This window comes from Dermacentor albipictus, chromosome 1, assembly GCF_038994185.2.
Source record: "Dermacentor albipictus isolate Rhodes 1998 colony chromosome 1, USDA_Dalb.pri_finalv2, whole genome shotgun sequence".
NCBI lineage: Eukaryota > Metazoa > Arthropoda > Arachnida > Ixodida > Ixodidae > Dermacentor > Dermacentor albipictus.
In genome coordinates, this window is record NC_091821.1 from 132,938,814 (window position 1) to 132,944,401 (window position 5,588).

The 5,588-nt window shown below is 44.7% G+C and overlaps 1 long non-coding RNA gene across 1 annotated transcript; it reads right to left on the minus strand.

The window, feature by feature from the left end:
• Positions 1–3,595: 3,595 nt before the first annotated feature.
• LOC135896145 (uncharacterized) lies at positions 3,596–5,118 on the minus strand. Its single transcript, XR_010562598.2, has 2 exons — positions 4,968–5,118; positions 3,596–4,903 (listed from the first exon to the last, which is right to left on the minus strand). It is a non-coding gene; the product is annotated as an uncharacterized lncRNA (long non-coding RNA).
• Positions 5,119–5,588: the final 470 nt, after the last annotated feature.

Consider the following 5,588-nt stretch of genomic DNA (forward strand, 5'->3'; position numbering starts at 1 on the left):
CGGCAACCCTCCTGGACATTTATGTAAGTATTCTCACACCAAGGGAAGTTTTTGACAGTTGATATAACATTCTTGGGCAAACTGAAAGCACAGAATCGTTTACAGACGCATCTCTTCACCGAATACGTACAGTGAACGCCACTACGCGCGGTCGCCGCGATGGAGTCTCCCAACCCGCTTCTTGCGTGAAAGGTAGGCAAACGCTGACAGTAAACTATGTGAAATATGTTCATATAGTGGGCTACCTGTTTAACCAAATGGAGCATAACAGAATGAAGCCTCAATGCGGCGATCACACAGGTTCGCAGCGACCGAATGCGCGTCTGCCTGCATGTCCGCGCACAATGTTTTGCTTTCGCTGTGAGCGCGTTTTCGCACCGTGCCGTGAGCTTTACAGGCCGCAGCATATGAGCATTTGACAGTACAATAGCAACCATTGTCGCATAGATGCTATCATAACTGTTCAAAAATAATTTCGTTATACATACTGCGACGCCTACGGCGAGTAATGTACTGTCGCGACGATTCAATCTTTTTTTGTCTTCTAAATTCTTGGACATTTCAATATTATTTCTCAAGTTGCGTCGCACTGTATGTTTATCGGTCTTCTCAGCATGCGATTTCCCTCTGCTTCTTTTCGTATTCCAGCGCATTAATTAATAACACAAACATGACCACATGCCAAGCTTTTTTTTTTTATGTGCGTCTTACCGCTCCCTTTCCGTTCCAGTGAACTAGCCAGTATCAAGCATTAACGAGTTCATAGACCAAACCGCCATGACTTTAGCCGGGCAGCGGGCGCGGGCGAGCGCCTCAGTGCGCGTTTTCTGCTACTCACCGAACATCGCAGAGCCGGCGCCGTAGCAGAAATCTTCCTCGCGTCTGTGACTGCTGCATACCCAAGTTGTAGCCGATGGCTGTCTGACGGTTCTAAGTTTCGCGAGCCAAGCTTCACGCAGCTTATGATACCATATAGCTGCCGCCTTATGTCACCAACGTATGGCTATATATGACTTCTACAACAGCTAGCTCCCTTGATTTTAATCCGCTAAAACAGGCTTGCTCACGACGATCTAGTTCATTGTATAATATCTAATTTTTGCATTTCTTCACAGAAACGCTCGGCAGTAACACGAGGACTTAACACTGCAGTTTAGATTCTACCAGCACCACTTGCTTCTTTAACTGCTTCTCAAAATTAGGCGGTTCTTCAGGTGTTTATTTTAAGTGGCGGTAATTTGAAGTAAAGCTAATTGATGCTTACAGCTGTTTGCAGAATACGAAAAGGAATGTACAAATATATATTCCCTTTTCCGTGTTATACGTGCAACTCATTTGAGCAATTTACTCGTGTTTGTTGATTGAGGAATATGGCATGACGAATCTGTTTGGCGAACTGACACACGCTGCTTGATCCATATTTTTTAGTGAAATATGTCTTTTGGACCGTATGGCTGCAGCCAGAAAGAAGCCGAAGCGATCATTCATTCGTAGTATGGGACATGTTGAAGATATCATAATTCCCCAGTGGAGGGTCAAAAATCAAGTGAAATATGTGAGGCTTGTGGTACGTGTCTTCCTTATGAGGGTTTGCGAGGTTCTGTTTTATGTACTGACGAAGCGAGTAGTTCTCCGTTTCTATAATTAAACAACGCTGGATCGAGACATGGTGAGGCGGAAAGTGCTTGAATTTTCCTTTTCTAGGCATGTGCTGTAGTACTCGAGTATATATACTTTTGGCAAATTGCAATTGGCGCTGTATAAAGCTGCTTCATGGTTTCATTCGAACTTGTAGTGAACTGATGGGTTTCGCGAACAATGCGTGCCTCGCCGAACGACAGTCGATTGCTTCCGTTGCGTGAGGGGTGTGCCATATTGCCGATAATGGCCACTGAGGGTCACCATGAAACATTTAATCTCTTGCAATTGATTGGCTCTCGATCTTAACCACGAAACTTTTCTTTCAGGTGATTGCTACTGTGGTATTTGTTAATTATGTAAATACTCTACATGGCGCGCCGTCCTAGCAGCCATGAGCAATTCGTTTTATGGGGACCTGTTTCAGAGAGCGGTGAAAATAGCAGCAAAATTTCTCGTACGAAATGCGCGCCTAAATCTTTCTTTCACGCATTAATAAAGTAGCCATATTTGACTAGAACAACTCACCAGAGTAATAAGAATCATGACAGCTTCGCTTGGCAGTGTCTAACACGGAAAACATGTTGACACAAAATACCAGGATTTTTCTTCCATGTAAAATGCAATGTCTCTCATAGCTAAGTACTAAGGCAGTGTTTTTTTAGCATGACATCATACACAACTTTGCGTGTTGAATTTGCAGATATTCTTTTTACGCAAAATTTATGGACAGGCGTGGAGCATATATGCATTCCAAAACCAGTAGACCCCTTCAACGCTACATAGCTTGTTAAGCTGCAAATTTTCTCGACTCACGCGCCTTTGAAGAAGGAACTGTGGTTCAGGCATGGCAGCAGAAAGAAGCCGACATATATCCTTCAATAAGTACGGCTCGAGCCACCCATACGCAAACATACACGAGAGAGAAGTGGTTCTTAAAGAGATAAGGAAAGGTTGACGCTGTTTTCAGCAGCCCTTGCGGGAGCACGGCTCAGCGTCAACATACACGAAGGGAACGAGCGCGCGCGGCAGCCAAGCGAGCCGGAGAGAGCGGCGTCCTCGCCGTGACGTCACTCACGAGAGGGCGCCACTCCAAGTTCTCGCCGCCGACGAAATTCCCATCAAGTTAATTAATGAACTCGGCCCAAGAAGCAAGGAAACGCTGATAAAAGCATTGGAGGCAGTCATAACAAATAAGCAAATTCCGCACAGCTGGAAACAGAGTAAAATGAATTTGATTTATAAAAGGAAAGGCGAAAACACGAACATATAATCCTTCCGACCAATTACGATCACATCGGCGATGCAGGCGGTGAAATTAAAAATGCAGTCATGGGTAGAAAGTAATAGAATACTCGGAGAACTTCAGAACGGGTTCAGAAGTGGTAGGCGCTAAGATGATAGCCTGTTTGTGCTTACCCAGTGCATAGAAATAGCTAAGGCGGAAAATAGACCTCTGTATTTAGCCTTCCTGGACAAAAGCGGTGCATACCCAAGTAACCACGGATATCCGGGCGACGTCCGACGGACGTCCTTTCTGGATATTCGGGATGTCCGTGGGATATCCATGAATGTCCGACGTACGTCCGAGGGACGTCCCTGGGAAATCCAAAGGTAATTGCTTTGGCATCCGTAGTACGTCCGACGCGGACATCCAGCATGGACATTCAGGGGACGTTCAGGATATATATATATATATATATATATATATATATATATGTATATATAAATATATATATTCATATATATATATTTATTCATATATATATATGTGTGTGTGTGCGTGTGTGTGTGTGTGTGTGTCTTCCGGGGGATATTCCAGATATACACATGCCTTGAAGCGACAATAGTGGCCGGGACACATTCAAGCACCGGACCATTATATATATTACATTGGTCTAATGCATGCTTGAATGCATTCTTGTTTTAAATAAACAAGAAATGAACTTACACCAACTTCCAAATACAATTAAACGTTTATTGTCACCTTATACATATACATAAAAAGACCAATAAGCAGATATATGCGTACTGTTCAAAGAACAAATAAATACACGGATAAAGAAGAAAACTTGCAATTTCAATAGCCCAACAACAAGGTAGAGAACAGCAGAACAAAAATACTTATTGCCCACCCTGCTTTGACATTTGAGTTTGCAGCATGGAATAAAAAGAAAGAGCAAAAACACATCAATTAGCATTATTAAGCAGCGAAAGCAACAGAAATGACATGAAGGAATTAATCTTGACTACATCACTTCACTAGCACTCTGCGACACGGGCACAAAAAATGACATTAACTGGCTAATGCCTTAAACTTGTCATTCGCGGGGTGCCACACGGACATGCTTAATGGTATTGCAGCTTAAATGTTATTCGCGACGTAGTGCGTTCTCGTAAGTCAACTTGCCGTCAAATGCGTACTCTCGTTCCCAATGTCTCCACATTCTGACGTGGCTAAACGAACTATTACTGAAGAACAATCAATATATTCTTCACTTTCTTTAAACAATAGCTCTTTCTCGTGGCGTAGCGCGTTCTTACAATTATTAAAACTCACTTGGCCATTGAATGCGTACTCTCGTTTACAATGTCCCCGCCGTGGCCGTAGTGACCATATTCTCACGATATTAAACAAACTCGTAGATAAAAACAACTAATATATTCTTCACTTTTTTAAAAGGAGCTTTTTATTTTCGTAGAGATCAGCAGGCGATCTTGCCGCTACTGACGGCTACAGCTCTGATCATGAGCGCATTAGCCAGGAGAAGCTGTTTGCCAGGAGAATCAAAGGGCGCCGATGAAGAGTCCGCGGTAGCTAAAGCAAACGTAGACTCCGCGGGGTCCTGCTTACCAGAAAACCCGCATTGACTTGTGCGTACACCTCTCCTAAGGGATCCTGTTCCGTTCTCACAGCGAAGTGAACCATCCGAAGCGTCACGTAGAGTATATCCATCAGGGAAGCAAGGCACATTGTCCTTAGTGCGCGTAGTGTCACAACCACCGTCCTGAACTTCCGATGTCGCCTCGGTGCAGCGACCAGCATCACAAGGCGTGCAAATGTTTGCAGGGACAGCCCGAACGCACATGTTAATGCATGCGTGCGGGGTATGCGCGCCACTGCACAGTTCTAGAGTTGCGAATTCTCGAGCTGTTGACTGCTGGCTGCCGGTGCGAGATCCGAAGTCCTCGAATATCGTCTTTGTTTCCAGCGACGCTCTTTTTCGCGCGTGCGGCTTCTCCCGCAGTCTAGGCATCCTGGCACCTGTGAAGAAAACACATTTCAATACCCAAACGAATTAAAAAAGAAATCGATGTAGCTGTCATACCTTGGTAGCTGAGTAGGAGACTTCGGCAGGCACGGAAGGTGACAAACGCTGCTCCGCTGCCCTTAAAACGATCGCAGAATGAAAAATGGCGTGGCGACGATGGCTAGAGCTTGGATTGGATTGGATGACTGCAGCGTTCTGCTTTGCCAAGGTTGTAACACTTCCACGTGCGTCTACGCAAACATAAATAGGTTTTTAAAATATTCTATTATTACACAGTGAAATATTTACTTATTCTGGGAATATTTGGTATCTGATTTTCGAGTTTTTAGTTTCTGCCATAGAGTTACTATACTGACTCTAGAGGACAAGCTACCCATAGGGCCCATGCATTAAAATCGGGAACCTCAAGAGCGCCGCCATGTTGCTACGCGCCGAGGTTGCCAGCTCCTGAGACGCTTGCTAGACTTGGTGATAGTAGTCAGTTTTAATCCGGCAACAGTAGCAGCGTAGCAGCATGGCGTCTCGCTTGAAGTGTTGTGATGTGTGCGTGCAGCCGTGTGTTTGGGCTTCATAAGTCGGTTCTTTATTCTATGTTGCGGGATGGTGTGGGTGTGGTCCATGTTGGCCGTAGAGCTGGCAGTTATGCAACCGAGGGATGATCCTGTTCAAGCTTCTGGC